Genomic DNA, 15943 nt, shown 5'->3' with positions numbered 1-15943 from the left:
TCCTCCTTCCTCCTGCTCCTCTTTCTCCTCCTCTGCTCCTTCCCCTCCTCCTGCCTCCTCCTCCTCCTTCTCCTCCTCTCTCCTCTCTCTCTTCCTCCTTACTCCTCCTTCCTCCTCTCCTGCTCCTTCCTCCTCCCCTGCCTCTCCCCTTCTCCTCCCTCTCATCTGCTCTCTCTCCTCACTCCTCCGCTCCTCCCTCCTGCCTCTCTTTTTCCTCCTTCTGCTCTGCTCCTTCCTGCTCTTTCTCCTGCTGACTACTTCTTCTCTTTCCTCCTGCCCCCCCTTTCTCCTCCTGCTGTCTGCTCTTCTCCTCCTGCTCCTTCTTCTCCTGCCTCCCTCTCTCTTCTTGCTCCTCTCTGCCTCTCTTCTCCTCCTTGCGGATCCTTCTCCTCCTGCTCCCTCCTCCTCCTCTTTCTCCTCCTTCTTGCTCCTTCCTCTCCTCTCTGCCCCTGTCCCTTCTTCTCCTTCTCCTTGCTGCTCCTTCTCCTCCTGCTCCCTTTTCTCCTCCTCCTGCTCTTTCTCCTCCTTATGCTCCTCTCCTCCTCTGCTCCTTCTCTCCTCCTCCTGCCCTCCTCTCTCCTCCTGTGATCCTTTTTTCCTCCTCTCTCTACTCCTTCTCCTCCTCCTGCTCTTTCTCTTTCCTTCTCCTCCTCCTGCTCTTTCTCCTGCCTGTGATCCTTCTTCTCCTCCTCCTGCCCTCCTCTCCTCCTGCTGCTCTTTCTCCTCCTCCTGCTTCCTTCTCCTCCTCCTGCTCCTTCTCCTCCTGCTGATCCTTCTCCTCCTCCTCCTCCTGCTCCTTCTCCTCCTGTGGGTCCTTCTTCTCCTTCTTCTGCTCCTGCTCCCCCTCCTGCTCCTCTTTCTCCTCCTCCTGCTCCTTCTCCTCCTCCTGCTCTTTCTCCTGATGATCCTTCTTCTCCTGCTCCTGCTCCTTCTCCTCCTGCTGCTCTTTCTCCTCCTCCTGCTCCTCCTGCTCGTTCTCCTTCTGCTCCTCTTTCTCCTCCTCCTGCTCCTTCTCCTCCTGCTCCTCCTCCTCTTTCTCCTCCTTCTGCTCTGCTCCTTCTCCTCCTCTCTCCCTCCTTCCTCCTCGTCCTCTTTCTCCTCCTTCTGCTCCTTCTCCTTCTCCTGCTCCTTCTCCTCCTGCTGATCCATCTCCACCTCCTCCTGCTTCCTTTTCCTCCTGTTCCTCTTTCCCCTCCTTCTCTTTTTCTCCTCCTCCTGCCCCTCCTTCTCCTCCTGCTCTCTTTCTCCTCCTCCTGCTCCTTCTCTTCTCCTGTGGATCCTTCTCCTCCTGCTCCTCCTCCTCCTCTTCTCCTCTTCTGCTCCTTCTCCTCCTCCTGCTCCTTCTCCTCCTGCTGATCTCTTCTCCTTTTCTGTCCTCTCCCCCTCCTGCTCCTCTTCTCCTTTCCTGTCCTCTTTTCTACCTTCCTCCTGCTCCTTCTCCTCCTGCCTGCTCTTTCTCCTCTCCTGCTCCTTCTCCTCCTCGTCTGCTCCTTCTTTCTCCTCCTTCTGCCCCTTCTCCTCCTCCTGCTCCTTCTCCTCCTTGCTGATCCATTCACCCCCTTCCTGCTCCTTCTCCTCCTGCTGCTCTTTCTCCTCCTCCTGTCCTTCTCTCCTGCTGCTCTTTCTCCTCCTCCTCTCTTCTCTCCTTCTGCTCCTGCTCCTCCTCCCTCCTTCGTCTTCGTGCCCTCTTTCTCCTCCTTCTGCTCCTTCTCCTCCTCCTGCTCCTCCTCCTCCTTCTCCTCCTGCTCCTCTTTCCTCCTTCTCCTCCTCCTCCTCCTGCTCCTCCTCTCCTTCTCCTCCTGCTCCTCTTTCTCCTCCTTCTGCCCCTTCTCCTCCTCCTGCTCCTTCTCTCCTCCTGCTCCTTCTCCTCCTGCTGATCTCTTTTCCTTCTCCTCCTGCTCCTTCTCTCCTGCTGCTCTCTTCTCCTCCGCTGCTCTGGCTCCTCCTGCTCTTTCTCCTGCTGATTACTTTTTCTCCTTCTCCTGCTCCTTCTCCTTCTGCTGCTCTTTCTCCTCGCTCTCCTGCTCCTCCTGCTTCCTTCTTCTCCCCTGCTGCTCCTTTCTTCCTGCTCCTCCTCCTCCTCTCTCTTTCTCCTCCTTCTGCTCCTGCTAACCTACTGTCCTTCTTCCTCTCCTCCTCCTCCTGCCTCCTCTTCCCCTCCTTCTGCTTCTTCTCCTCCTCCTGCCTCCTTCTTCCTCCTGCTCTGCTTCTTTCTCCTCCTGCCTCCTTCTTCTCCTGCTCCTCTCTTCTCCTCCTCCTCTGCCTCCTTCTCCTCCTGCTCCTCCTCCTCTTTTCTCCTCCTCTCTGCCTCTCTGCTCCTCCTCCTGCCTCCTTCTCTCCTGCTGATCCTTCTTCTTCCTCCTCCTCCTGCTCCTTCTCCTCTCTGTCCTTCCTTCTCTCTCCTCTTCCTCTCCTCTCCTCCTCCTGCTCTTTCTCTTTCTTCTCCTCCTCCTGCTCTCTCTGCTGTCCTTCTTCTCTCCTCTGCTCTTCTCCTCCTGCTGCTCTTTCTCCTCCTCCTGCTCTTCTCCTCTCCTGCTCCTCTCCTCCTGCTGATCCTTCTCTCCTCCTCCTCCTGCTCCTCTCCTCCTTATCCGGTCCTTCTTCTCCTTCTTCTGCTCTCTGCTCCCCTCCTGCTCCTCTTTCTCCTCCTCCTGCTCCTTCTCCTCCTCCTGCTCTTTCTCCTGATGATCCTTCTTCTCCTGCCCTCCTGCTCCTTTCTCCTCCTGCCTGCCTGCTCTTCTCTCCTCCTGTCTCCCTCCTGCTCCTTCTCATCTTCTGCTCCTCTTTCCTCCTCCTTCCTGCTCTCCTCTCTCCTCCTGCTCCTCCTCCTCTCTTTTCTCCTGCCTCTGCTCCTCCTCCTTCTCCTCCTCCTCCTCCTGCTTCCTCTTTTCTCCTCCTTCTGCTCCTTCTCCTCCTCCCCTGCTCCTTCTCCTCCTGCTGATCTCTTCTCCACCTCCTCCTGCTCCTTTTCCTCCTGTTCTCTCTTTCCCCTCCTTCTGCTTCTTTCTCTCTCCTCCTGTCCTTCTCCTCCTGCTCCTTCTCCTCCTGTGATCCTTCTCCTCCTGCTTCCTCCTCTCCTCTTTCTCCTCCCTTCTCCTCTCTTCTCCTCCTCCTGCTCCTTCTCCTCTCTGCTGATCCTTCTTCTCCTCCTTCTGCTCCTCTTCCTCCTCCTGCTCCTCTTTTCCTCCTCCTGCTCCTCTTTCTCCTCCTCCTGCTCCTTCTCCTCCTGCTGCTCTCTCCTCCTCCTGCTCCTTCTCCTCCTGCTCCTCTTTCTCCTCTTTCTCCCCTTCTCCTCCTCCTGCTCCTTCTTCCTGCTGATCCTTCACCCCTCCTGCTCCTTCTCCTCCTGTCTGCTCTTTCTCCTCCCCTGCTCCTTCTCCTCCTGCCCCTGCTCTTTCTCCTTCCTCCTCCTCTTTCTCCTTCTGCTCCTGCTCCCTCCTCCTCCTTTCTCTTCCTGCCCTCCTCTTTCTCCTCCTTCTGCTCCTTCTCTCTCCTGCTCCTCTCTCCCTCTCCTCCTTCTCCTCCTGCTCCTCTTTCTCCTCCTTCTCCTCCCTCCTCCTTCCTCCTGTCCTCCTCCTCCTTGTCCTCTCTGCTCCTCTTCTCTCCTCCTCTCCTGCCCTTCTCCTCCTCTCTTGCCTCTGCTCCTTCTCCTCCTCCTGCTCCTTCTCCTCCTGCTGATCCTTCTTTCCTTCTCCTCCTGCTCCTTCTCCTCCTGCTGCTCTTTCTCCTCCTTCTGCTCTGGCTCCTCCTGCTCTTTCTCCTGCTGATACTTCTCCTTCTCCTGCTCCTTCTCCTTCTGCTGCTCTTTCTCCTCCTCCTGCTCCTCCTGCTCCTTCTCCTCCTGCTGCTCCTTCTCTTCCTGCTCCTCCTCCTCCTCCTCTTTCTCCTCCTTCTGCTCCTGCTCCACCTCCTGCTCCTTCTCCTCCTCCTCCTGCTCCTCTTTCCCCTCCTTCTGCTTCTTCTCCTCCTCCTGCTCCTTCTCCTCCTGCTGCTCTTTCTCCTCCTGCTCCTTCTTCTCCTGCTCCTCTTTCTCCTCCTCCTGCTCCTTCTCCTCCTGCGGATCCTTTCCTCCTGCTCCTCCTCCTCCTCCTCTTTCTCCTCCTTCTGCTCCTTCTCCTCCTCCTGCTCCTCCTCCTCCTTCTCCTCCTGCTCCTCTTTCTCCTCCTTCTGCTCCTTCTCCTCCTCCTCCTCCTTCTCCTCCTGCTCCTCTTTCTCCTCCTTCTGCTTCTTCTCCTCCTTCTGCTCCTTCTCCTCCTGCTGCTCTTTCCTCCTCTGCCTTCTCCTCCTGCTCCTCTTTCTCCTCCTCCTGCTCCTTCTCCTCCTGCGGATCCTTCTCCTCCTGCTCCTCCTCCTCCTCCTCTTTCTCCTCCTTCTGCTCCTTCTCCTCCTCCTGCTCCTCCTCCTCCTTCTCCTCCTGCTCCTCTTTCTCCTCCTTCTGCTCCTTCTCCTCCTGCTGCTCCTTCTCCTCCTCCTGCTCCTTCTCCTCCTGCTGATCCTTCTTTTCCTTTCCTGCTCCTTCTCCTCCTGCTGCTCTTTCTCCTCCTTCTGCTCTGGCTCCTCCTGCTCTTTCTCCTGCTGATACTTCTTCTCCTTCTCCTGCTCCTTCTCCTTCTGCTGCTCTTTCTCCTCCTGCTGCTCCTTCTCTTCCTGCTTCTCCTCTTCCTCCTCTTTCTCCTCCTTCTACTCCTTCTCCTCCTCCTGCTCCACCTCATGCTCCTTCTCCTCCTCCTCCTCCTGCTCCTCTTTCCCCTCCTTCTGCTTCTTCTCCTCCTCCTGCTCCTTCTCCTCCTGCTGCTCTTTCTCCTCCTGCTCCTTCTCCTCCTGCTCCTCTTTCTCCTCCTTCTGCTCCTCCTCCTCCTCCTGCTGATCCTTCTTCTCCTTCTCCTTCTGCTCCTTCTCCTCCTGCCTCCTCTTTCTCCTCCTCCTGCTCTTTCTCCTCCTTATGCTCCTTCCTCCACCTGCTCCTTCTCCTCCTCCTTCTCCTTCTCCTCCTGCTGATCCTTCTTCTCCTCCTCTTCCTGCTCCTTCTCCTCCTCCTGCTCTTTCTCTTCCTTCTCCTCCTCCTGCTCTTTCTCCTCCTGGTGATCCTTCTTCTCCTCCTCCTGCTCCTTCTCCTCCTGCTGCTCTTTCTCCTCCTCCTGCTTCTTCTCCTCCTCCTGCTCCTTCTCCTCCTGCTGATCCTTCTTCTCCTCCTCCTCCTGCTCCTTCTCCTCCTGTGGGTCCTTCTTCTCCTTCTGCCCCTTCTCCTCCTCCTGCTCCTTCTCCTCCTCCTGCTCTTTCTCCTCCTCCTGCTCTTTCTCCTGATGATCCTTCTTCTCCTGCTCCTGCTCCTTCTCCTGCTGCTGCTCTTTCTCCTCCTCCTGCTCCTCCTGCTCGTTCTCCTTCTGCTCCTCTTTCTCCTCCTCCTGCTCCTCTTTCTCCTCCTCCTGCTCCTTCTCCTCCTTCTGCTCCTTCTCCTCTCCTGCTCCTTCTCCTCCTGCTGCTCTTCTCCTCCTCCTGCTCCTCTTTCTGCTCCTTCTGCTCCTTCTCTCCTCCTGCTCCTCTTTCTCCTCCTGCTCCTCTTTCTCCTCCTCCTGCTCCTTCTCCTCTGCTGCTCTTTCTCCTCCTCCTGCTCCTTCTCCTCCTGCTCCTCTTTCTCCTCCTCCTGCCCTTCTCCTCCTCCTGCTCCTTCTGCTCCTGCTTATCCTTCTCCTCCTCCTCCTCCTGCTCCTTCTCCTCCTGCTCCTTCTCCTGCTGATCCTTCTCCTCCTGCTCCTGCTCCTTCTCCTCCTGCTAATCCTTCTCTCCTCCTCCTGCTCCTTCTCCTCCTGCTGATCCTTCTTCTCCTCCTTCTGCTCCTGCTCCCCCTCCTGCTCCTCTTTCTCCTCCTGCTCCTCTTTCTCCTCCTCCTGCTCCTTCTCCTCCTGCTCCTCTTCTCCTCCTCCTCCTCCTTCTCCTCCTGCTCCTCCTCCTCCTCTTTCTCCTCCTTCTGCTCCTGCTCCTTCTCCTCCTCCTCCTCCTGCTCCTCTTTCTCCTCCTTCTGCTCCTTCTCCTCCTCCTGCTCCTTCTCCTCCTGCTGATCCTTCTCCACCTCCTCCTGCTCCTTTTCCTCCTGTTCCTCTTTCCCCTCCTTCTGCTTCTTCTCCTCCTCCTGCTCCTTCTCCTCCTGCTCCTCTTTCTCCTCCTCCTGCTCCTTCTCCTCCTGTGGATCCTTCTCCTCCTGCTCCTCCTCCTCCTCCTCTTTCTCCTCTTTCTGCTCCTTCTCCTCCTGCTCCTTCTCCTCCTGCTGATCCTTCTTCTCCTCCTTCTGCTCCTGCTCCCTTTCCTGCTCCTCTTTCTCCTCCTGTCCTCTTTCTCCTCCTCCTGCTCCTTCTCCTCCTGCTGCTCTTTCTCCTCTCCTGCTCCTTCTCCTCCTGCTCCTCTTTCTCCTCCTTCTGCCCTTCTCCTCCTCCTGCCCCTTCTCCTCCTCCTGCTCCTTCTGCTCCTGCTGATCCTTCTCCTCCTCCTCCTCCTGCTCCTTCTCCTCCTGCTCCTTCTCCTGCTGATCCTTCTCCTCCTGCTCCTGCTCCTTCTCCTGCTGCTAATCCTTCTCCTCCTCCTCCTGCTCCTTCTCCTCCTCCTGATCCTTTTCTCCTCCTTCTGCTCCTGCTCCCCCTCCTGCTCCTCTTTCTCCTCCTGCTCCTCTTTCTCCTCCTCCTGCTCCTTCTCCTTCTGCTCCTCTTTCTCCTCCTCCTGCTCCTTCTCCTCCTCCTCCTCCTCCTCCTCTTTCTTCTCCTTCTGCTCCTGCTCCTTCTCCTCCTCCTCCTCCTGCTCCTCTTCTCCTCTTCTGCTCCTTCTCCTCCTCCTGCTCGTTCTCCTCCTGCTGATCCTTCTCCACCTCCTCCTGCTCCTTTTCCTCCCTGTTCCTCTTTCCCTCCTTCTGCTTCTTCTCCTCCTCCTGCTCCTTCTCCTCCTGCTCCTCTTTCTCCTCCTCCTGCTCCTTCTCCTCTGTGGAATCCTTCTCCTCCTGCTCCTCCTCCTCCTCCTCTTTCTCCTCTTTCTGCATCCTTCTCCTCCTCCTGCTCCTTCTCCTCCTCGCTGATCCTTCTTCTCCTCCTTCTGCTCCTGCTCCCCCTCCTGCTCCTCTTCTCCTCCTGCTCCTCTTTCTCCTCCTCCTGCTCCTTCTCCTCTGCTGCTCTTTCTCCTCCTCCTGCTCCTTCTCCTCCTGCTCCTCTTTCTCCTCCTTCTGCCCCTTCTCCTGCTCCTGCTCCTTCTCCTCCTGCTGATCCTTCTCCTCCTCCTCCTGCTCCTTCTCCTCTTGCTGATCCTTCTTCTCCTCCTTCTCCTCCTGCTCCCCCTCCTGGTCCTCTTTCTTCTCCTCCTCCTCCTTCTCCTCCTCCTGCTCTTTCTCCTCCCTCTCCTCCTGCTGCTCCTTCTCCTCCTGCTGATCCTTCTTCTCCTCCTCCTCCTGCTCCTTCTCCTCCTCCTGCTCTTTCTCCTCCTTCCTCCTCCTGCTCCTCTTGCTCCTTCTCCTCCTGCTCCTCTTCTCCTTCTTCTGCTCCTCCTCCTCCTGCTCATCTCTTCCTGCTGCTCTTCTCTTCCTTCTGCTCCTTCTCCTCCTCCTGCTCCTTCTCCTGCTGATCCTTCTCCTCCTCCTCCTGCTCCTGCTGCTCTTTCTCCTCCTCCTGCTCCTCCTGCTCCTTCTCCTCCTCCTTCTTCTCCCTCTGCTCCTTCTCTTCCTCTTGCTCCTTCTCCTCCTCTTGCTCCTTCTCCTCCTGCTGCTGTTGTTCCTTCTCCTCCTGCTGTTCCTTTTCTCCTCCTGCTTCTCCTCTGGTGTGCCCAATATCAGTGGAGAGGAAGGGTGGGGGGAAGGAGAGGGGTAGGAGAAGGTGAAAGAGCAAGAAGAAATTGAGAAGGTCTCCTTCTTCTCCTCAGTTATGGAATCCTGAACCATCAGCAAGTCTTGTATTTCACTTAGGTATGAAACCCTGGCTCAAATGTGAGGCGTAGACACTTTGGAAAGTAAGGCATGATAAGTCTTGTTGAAGGAGTAGGTGGAAGTGTTAGCAGGATGGTAGGAGATGGGATCCCACGGGCCTGAAAGAGAGAGAAAGTGGTTAGCAACCTCATCAGAGAAATGTACCCTTGGCAGCTCTGACAAAGGCTGACTTACAGATCTCCTCTTTAGGGAGTTCTCTAGGGCCTCACAGGGCTCCTGTCTCCCTGGACAGTTTTTCCCTGGGAACCTATAAGAGGATGTTAGAAAGCTCCTCAGAGTGCAGCCAACCAGCACAGCCCAAGGCTTCCAGGGATGACTATGGCAGGTGGGGTCAGGAACTGTGAGATCCCTTCTGTTCTGGAATAGGTGGGGTCCTTGGTAGACATTCAGAGTATCCACCTCACCTTGACTTCCAAGCACTGCCTGGGCTCTGCTGACCTGAGGACATGTGCCTCACACCAAGGCCCTTACCTCATAGTTCCTGGAGCCTCTGACAGGTGAGGAGGGGTTGAGTTCTGTGAGGTCATTACTGTTCTGGAGTGGATGATTCCCTCCATGCTAAGGTTCTTACCTTTGCTCTAACAAGGCTTGTGCCCCCTCTTTCCCTGCCTGCACTAGCTTAAGACAAGAGCTTACATTCCTGAGACAGATGAGAAGTGAAGGGGCAACACTTTCGGCCACACCTGCCCAGGGCCTCCCAGAGTGACAGCAGGAGCTGAACGAAGTTTGTGGGTTCCCCTCTCTCCTAGCTGAGGGTTACCCTCATTCCTCACACTGCTGGTTGGTTCTGGGACTCCCTCTGCTGTCCTGAGTCTGGCCCCTTCAGAACAAGCCCTCACCTGCCTGAGACCACCAAGAAGGAAGTAAGGGTACACCATCTGACCACTGTGCCCAGGGCCCCCCAGGGCTGACCACAGGGGCAGGGCAGAGCTGGGTATGCCTTGGGTCCTCAGGTGAGGGTGTGCCCTCAGTCCTCATTCAGGGTCCCTACCTTAAACTCTGGCAGAATCCAGGACTCTTCCCTCTGCTGAGCTGATGTAGCTTCCCCACAGACTGCCACTTCCTCAGAATGAGGACTTCACCTTCCTGAAAAACCCATGGACAAAAATGAGGCACTACATCTTACCACCCTTGCTAGGTCCTTCCAGTGCTAAAAGCAAGTGCTGGGCCCCATGTGTCCTCTGGTAGGGCTATCTTCAGTCTTCCCTCATGGTATCCATTTTTACCTCGACAGGGCCTAGACCACCCCCTGCTGACTGGACATTACTGCCTCAGACCATGACCTCACCTTTCTGAGACAATTTTCTCACCCTTGGATAAAGTGGGGGCATATCATATACAACCAACCCTGCCTGAATCCTTCCAGGCCTGAAGACAAGAGATAGCTAGACTCCATGGGGTCTCTTCATTCTGGGATTGAAAGTGCCTTTGGTCCTCACCAAGTGTCCTTACCTTGACTCTGGTAGAGTCTGGGACTTTTCCCTCTTCTGATCTGATGTGACTCCTTCAGCTGACCTGTCTTCTCATTCATACCAAGGCCTTCACCTCAAGGCCTAAACACCCTCAAGACAAAAGTAAAGAGACATTACATCCAACCACCTCTGGTTGGGGGTCTCCCATGGCTGGCAGCAGGGGCTGGGCTTCCTCTTCTGAGATAGGTAATTCTCTCTGTCTTCCCTCAATGTACTCTTTACTCCTGGAGGGCCTTGCCCAATTTAGGTGGTGACCTAAAATCATCCTTCTCAGACCAAGGTTTTATCTCCCAGGGACAGCTCCACATACCCCTTGCAGGGAGTGAGGGTACACCACATCTGACCATTACTGCCTAGATCCTTCCAGGGTGGATAGTGGGGACAGTGTGGAGTTTCTGTGTGACCCCTTCTGTCTGTGTTAAGGAGTAACTTTAGTCCCCTCCTTCAAGACCTTTATCTTACCTTGACTCCTCAGATTCTGGAACTGCCCCTTTGGCTGATGTCATCAGCTCAGACCAAAGTGTTCATCTCCCTGGGACACCCCATACAAAGTAAAAAGACACAAAGTCCAACCACCCCTGCCTGGGGTCTGTTCTGGCATAGGGGATGTACTCAATCCTCACTCAAAGTATTCATCTGTACCCCTGGCAAGGCTTGTCCTACCCTCCGCTGACCTGAAGTTTTCTGCTCCAACCCAGACCTCACCTCCCTGAGACACTCTATCCCCTGAACTCCTGGTAGAGTTTGTGGCACAAGTGAGAGTTCCTCCCCTCTGTTTACCTCTACTTGGATCCTCCCAGGGCTGAGACTCTGTGGCATCCTTCTTTTCAGGGAAGGGGGGTTTTCAGGACTCTCAATGGCCCTTACCTTGATTCCTGACCGAGCCTGAAACTCCTCCCTGTTCTGATGTCTCCCCTTCAAAGGGATGCCCTCACCTCTCTGAGACCCCCATTCCCCAGCAAAAGTTAGGAAATGCCACATCTGTCCAACCCTGCCTGTGGTCTCCTGGGGCTGACAAGAGGAACAGCTGGGCTGGGGCCCTTTCTCTTTAAGACAGATATTTTCAGGGCAAGGCCCAATCTACCTGGTGAGGGAGGTCCTCTCCATCCTCCCTCACAGTTCTCTCTGTTATCCAGAGGTCTACCCCTCAGAAAAAGTCTCACCTCCCTGAGACTCCCAGAGTGGAAGTCAATAAAGCCACATTTGGCATCCCTGCTACATGGCCTCACAGGGCTGACAGCAGGGGCAGGTTTCTGGGAGACCCCTCTTCATAGGTTGGGAGGTCCTGTAGATTTTCCCTCAGAGTACTTATCTTGATGCCTGACAGCATGTGGCTCTCCTCCCTCTGCTGAACTCAGGCACATCTACCAGACCCAGGTCTTCCATCCTGGGAAGCCCCCAGAAAAAAAGTAGTCAGGGCCCAAATCCAGTAAGCATCCTTGGCTCTCCTGTGTTAATGGCAAGGGCAGAGAACTGCTGGGTCCAATGTGTTCTGGTGTAGGGGGTGCCCTCAGTCTTATATCTGACCCTGGGGAAGGCCTGCAATTTCTCTCTCTACCAAACTGTCCCTGCTCCTTCAGACTTGGTCCTCACTCCCTTGAGAACAACCAGAGAAACGTTAAGAGAGGCCACACCCTCCCTCCCCCACCCCCCACCCTTTCCCATTCCACTCCCCTCCCCACCCCTCCGCCCAGCACCTCTGAGGGCTGACAGTAGGGGCTGACCAGCATATCTTCTGCAGCAGGGAGCTCTGGCCCCGCTTATGATATTCCCACCACCCCGCAGGCAAAGGCCTCTCTCCCCAGAGACCAGCCCCACCACGTCCTGAGGGAGCGAGGGCCACCACTCCCGAGCCCCGCGGCCGAGTCCTCCAGGTGACTGGGGCAGCGGAGCGGAATTGGTGGGGCTCCTCGGCTGCGGAAGGTGCCCCCAACCCCGAGTTTCACATTCACGCCCCACAGGCCCGCCTCCCCTGCTTCTCTTGACCTGAGGCCGTTCCCTCACCCTGCACCCACCATCGCCATGAGGAGCCAGACAGAAGTCAGAAGACAAAGAGGGGCGCAGCGCCCCTAGCTCCCCTCAGGTCGCCTCAGGGCTGAGAGCAGGCGGGGAGGGCGTCATGGGCCTCTGGGTCCCAGGACCCAGAGTGGAGAGGGAGCCTTCCTCTGCATTCTCACCTCCACGTCTCCCACCCTGAGTCCTCCACCGACGCCTCAGAGTGCCCCAGTCCCCTGGGTGCAAGTCAGGACACATCACATTCGGGACCCCCTGCCTGAGACCTCCTGGGAAGGATGGCCGAGGCATAGCATGCCAGAGGGTCCCGTCCACGGGGGCTAAGGAGGCTGCTCTCCCCTGCTCTGGGTCCTCGCCTCAAAGGCCAGTAGGGCCTGGGCTCATTCCTTGGTGCCCCAAGTCCAAGCCTCCTCTAACAAGCCTCACCACATGTCCAGGAAGCCTACTGTGGGTTCTCAAAGCTGAAAGCAAGCACACGGTGGGGCTCCCTCCACCTGACCTGCAGTGGGCTTCTCCCACTTCTGGGTCCTCACCTGATAGACAACAGCTGGACTCCTTCTTCCCCGGCCTCTCAGAGAAGCCTCGTGTCCCTCAGACTCCAGAAGAAATGGTCCGGACACACCACCTCTAGGAGTCCTATGTATGGTCTCCCAGGGATGACTGCAGGGCTAAGGCGGGCCAGGTTTCCCCGCCCCATCCACGGGGTGGATTTTCGGCTCTACCTGTCAGGACACAGCCAGCGTTCCCACTCATTCTGTCAGGCAAGGCTGGATTTTCCAGCTCTACCTTATAAGACGCAACCAGGGTTCGTTTCATGGCTATCTGTGCCGGGCAGGGGTGGGGTTTCCAGCTTTACTATGAGAAGTAGGCCAGGTTTCTCCCACCCCATCTGTAAGGCGAAGCCAGGGTTCCCACTCTTTTCTGAGAGGCAGGGCCGGATTTGCACCTCTACCTTAGGAGACATGGCCAGGTTTCTCTGTCCCATCTGTGAGACACAGCCAGGGTTCCCGCTCTTTCTGCGGGGCAGGGCCCAGTTTCATGGCGCTGTCTGTGTGGCAGGGCAGGATTTCCAGCTCTACTAGGAGACGTGGCCGGGTTTCCTTGCCCCATCTATGAGGCAGAGCCAGGGTTCCTACTCTTTCTGCAGGGCACTGACAGGATTCCAGCTCTGGTGTGGAAAAGCCATGCAGTCCTAGCTCAGAGTCCTCACCTTAGACTCTGGGCTCTGCCTGGGCTGCTTCCCTCACGATCTCCAGAACAAGCCCTACTCCTTGAGAACATCAAGGCATGCGTGACAGGGCTATGGAAGGTTGACAGCAGAGGCAGGGCAAGCTACTGGCTCGCCCTGAGATTGCAGGCATACCTCAGACTTGTCCAAAAATAGTATTTATATTTACTCCTGACAAGGCTTGTATGCCCTCCTTTTTGCTGACCTGATAATGCATCCTTTGGTCCAAAGTCGCCATTTCCCTAAGCACCTCTCCAAAGAGGGCATGGGGAGGGGCACTCTATCTGACTGGACTACTCAGGACATCCCATGCTGACTATATGGGCAGCTTTTTGTGGGTCTCCCGCTGTCTGGGAAGGGGCTCAACACAGTCCTTCCTCAAGATCTTCCTCTGGATGCCTGGCAAGGCCTGGGTCCCCTCCCTTCTCCTGACATGAAACAGGGTTCCTCAGAGCAAGGTCCTCAACTGTTTCTGATGCCTTAGTGAGAAGTCAGGGAACCCCACACCCAGCCATCATGCTTTAGGACCTCCTAGAGTTGAAAGCTGGAAAATCCCATGGACGGAGGAGCCTGGTGGGCTGCAGTCCATGGGGTCGCTAAGAGTCAGACACGACTGAGCGACTTCACTTTTCACTTTTCACTTTCATGCATTGGAGAAGGAAATGGCAACCCACTGGAGTTCTTGCCTGGAGAATCCCAGGGACGGGGAGCCTGGTGGGCTGCCGTCTATGGGGTCGCACAGAGTCGGACACGACTGAAGTGACTTAGCAGTAGCAGTAGCAGAGTTTGAAAGTAAATAAAGGGCTGGATTCTGTAGTACCTCCTCTGTCTGGCGCAGGCTTCTAATTGCTCCTCCCTCATGGTCCTCACCTTGATGTCTGTTGGTGACTGGATGACGACAGTGTTACCTGTTCTTTCCCTTCTGACCACATCCAGTGACCACACCCTGCGGTTTCCCAGGGCTGACCACAGAAAGAGGGCAGGGCTAGGGCCCAGTTCTTCAGACCCTCAAATCCTCTTTAAGTCCTCACCTTGACAACTAGCAAGATCTAGGCTCCTCCCCTTGCTGACCTATGTCTGCCACCTCCAGACCAAGGCCTCTACCCTCCTGAGACCCTCCAAGCTGGAAATGAAGGGGGCTGCTCAGCCTGAGATCTATGCTGAAGTCTCCAAGGACTGACATCAGCAGTGAAGCAGGATTCTGTGGGGTACCTCTGTTCTGGTATGGGTGCACCCCTCAGTCCTCTCTGAGAGTCCTCATCTTGTACCCCTGGGTTCAACTAAATACCAAAATGGGAAATTATCCCTTCCTGCCATCTCTGGCCATTTGCTCAGGTGCATCTCCTACAGAGAATGGTTTTAGGTTCCAGGCTAGATGCTTTGTAAGAGAGTAGCAGCATCCATTGAGAGAGATGAAGCCCAACTTCCTAAGGGGGCTCTTCACTAGCCAGACTTAGATTTCAGAAACTTTTGTTCTAAAAAATGTATTTTCTACATGGAAGAAGCTGACACAGTTGTGATTTATGGGATATCCTGCCTCCTTTGAGCTTATCTAACTCTGCATTGTCCAATGAAGTAATTTTCTTTTATGTAACCCTCATTCTTAGAAATATATTGTTACATTGTGTATCTCTACCAAATATATGTAGAATATATGGTGTGTGTGTTTGTGTGTATTTCATGAATATCTACCCTTACTGTGGGTGATTCATTGTGATACTCACTATTCTATTTTTAGTAACATTTTTTATTAGTCTGCTAAAATAGTACATTTTTTTTTAAAAAAAGACCAGTCTTTACCCACTAAAGGGGTTTCAAACTGATTATTAAGCAGACTCAAGTCATACTGGGTAAATCAACTCATTTTTCCCTGCTGTCCTGCTGTCCTCAAGGATACTGGCATCTGGGGTCTGAGGTGCAGCCTCAGATTACTATATTGAAGTAGGAACAGAAGCTTTTAAACTTTACTCCTCCCTATACTGTCATCTTCCTTCTATTATAATCTATAAACTCTCTCCAACCTCTCTTAGCCCAGGACTTCCTCATCCCAAACACAAGTTCAACACAGTCCTCAGTCTTCCCCAGGGGTTTCTCATGTTTTGTTGCTTAGATTTTATTATGTACAGTTGTGAGATTTCTTTTTATTCTACCTTCTATGGTTTTCCAGGCTTGATTTTGGGAGAACACAACGGGCCAAGTTTGATTGTCATCTTTGCAGCTACAAGTAAGGCATGAAATCTGTAAATGAGAATTGACATCTTTACAATGATGTATATCCCATCAGTAAGTATGATATACTGCCCCATTTATCTGAGACTTACTTTACCTGAATTTATCAGTAAACTTTTATAGTTGCCTCAATAAAGATCTAAAGTGTTTTTGTGATGATTCTTTTAAGGAACTTTTTGGATTTTATTGCTGTTGTGAATGGGATATTTTCGATTACATGTTCTAATCAGTTACTGCTTTTATGTGACAGGCCTCTGGCTTTTGCTATAGTGAATTTATACTTTCTGAGGTTTCTTGTTTATTTGAATATTCAACATGCTTATTCTTTAGAATTTTCTACACAGGTAATATCACCAAATAGTATAACTTTCTTTTCAATATTCATACCTCTTATTTATTTTGATATCCACAGTTCTGACTTTGTGTTCCAGTATCATTTTAAATGATAAAGATGATAGCATGTATCTATTTATTTTCCCTGACTTTAATGGAAATGCTTCTACTATTTCACATAAAGCATGTTTGTTGTAGATCTGGGGGGATGGAAGCTCCCTTAACCTTAGTTGCTAAAAGAATTCCTATGAACTAGTATTGAAATTTTCTAAGATTTTTTTAAATGTACCCATTGAAGAAATGAAATGGTTTTCTTTTGTTATGGGCTGAATTGTGTACTCCAGAATTCATACATTGAAGTCCTGCTGCTGCTGCTGCTGCTAAGTCGCTTCAGTCATGTCCGATTCTGTGCGACCCCAGAGATGACAGCCCTAAACCTCAGCAATTCAGAAGTGACTGAATTTGGAGACAGGGCCTTTAAAGAGATAACTGAGGTAAAATGAGGTCATAAGGATGGGGCCTAATCCAATATGACTGGAGTTCTTATAAGAAGAAGGGATGGGGAACAGATTACACATAAAGATCATATGAAGACAGAAAGAGAAGACAGTCATCTACAAGCCGAAGAAAGTGACTTCAGGAAGAAACCAATCCTGCCAACATATGGATTGTAGATTGTAGCCTCCGGAATTATTAAGGAAATAAATTCTA

The 15943-nt window shown here is 53.6% G+C and overlaps 1 long non-coding RNA gene and 1 pseudogene across 1 annotated transcript in view; one reads left to right on the top strand and one right to left on the bottom strand.

The window, feature by feature from the left end:
- LOC132344374 (melanoma-associated antigen 10-like) overlaps positions 1-12258 on the bottom strand; it is a 17715-nt pseudogene extending 5457 nt beyond the window's left edge.
- Positions 1-15677, top strand: part of LOC132344297 (uncharacterized) — a 30283-nt gene extending 14606 nt beyond the window's left edge. The window contains exons 3-4 of the long non-coding RNA XR_009493509.1: positions 14838-14953; positions 15577-15677. This is a non-coding gene — a long non-coding RNA (uncharacterized lncRNA). The remainder of the gene's footprint in view (positions 1-14837; positions 14954-15576) is intronic.
- Positions 15678-15943: the final 266 nt, after the last annotated feature.

This window comes from Bos taurus, chromosome X (assembly GCF_002263795.3).
Source record: "Bos taurus isolate L1 Dominette 01449 registration number 42190680 breed Hereford chromosome X, ARS-UCD2.0, whole genome shotgun sequence".
Lineage (NCBI taxonomy): Eukaryota > Metazoa > Chordata > Mammalia > Artiodactyla > Bovidae > Bos > Bos taurus.
The sequence above is the reverse complement of the archived record's forward strand: the minus strand, read 5'-3'. Positions and strand labels throughout refer to the sequence as shown.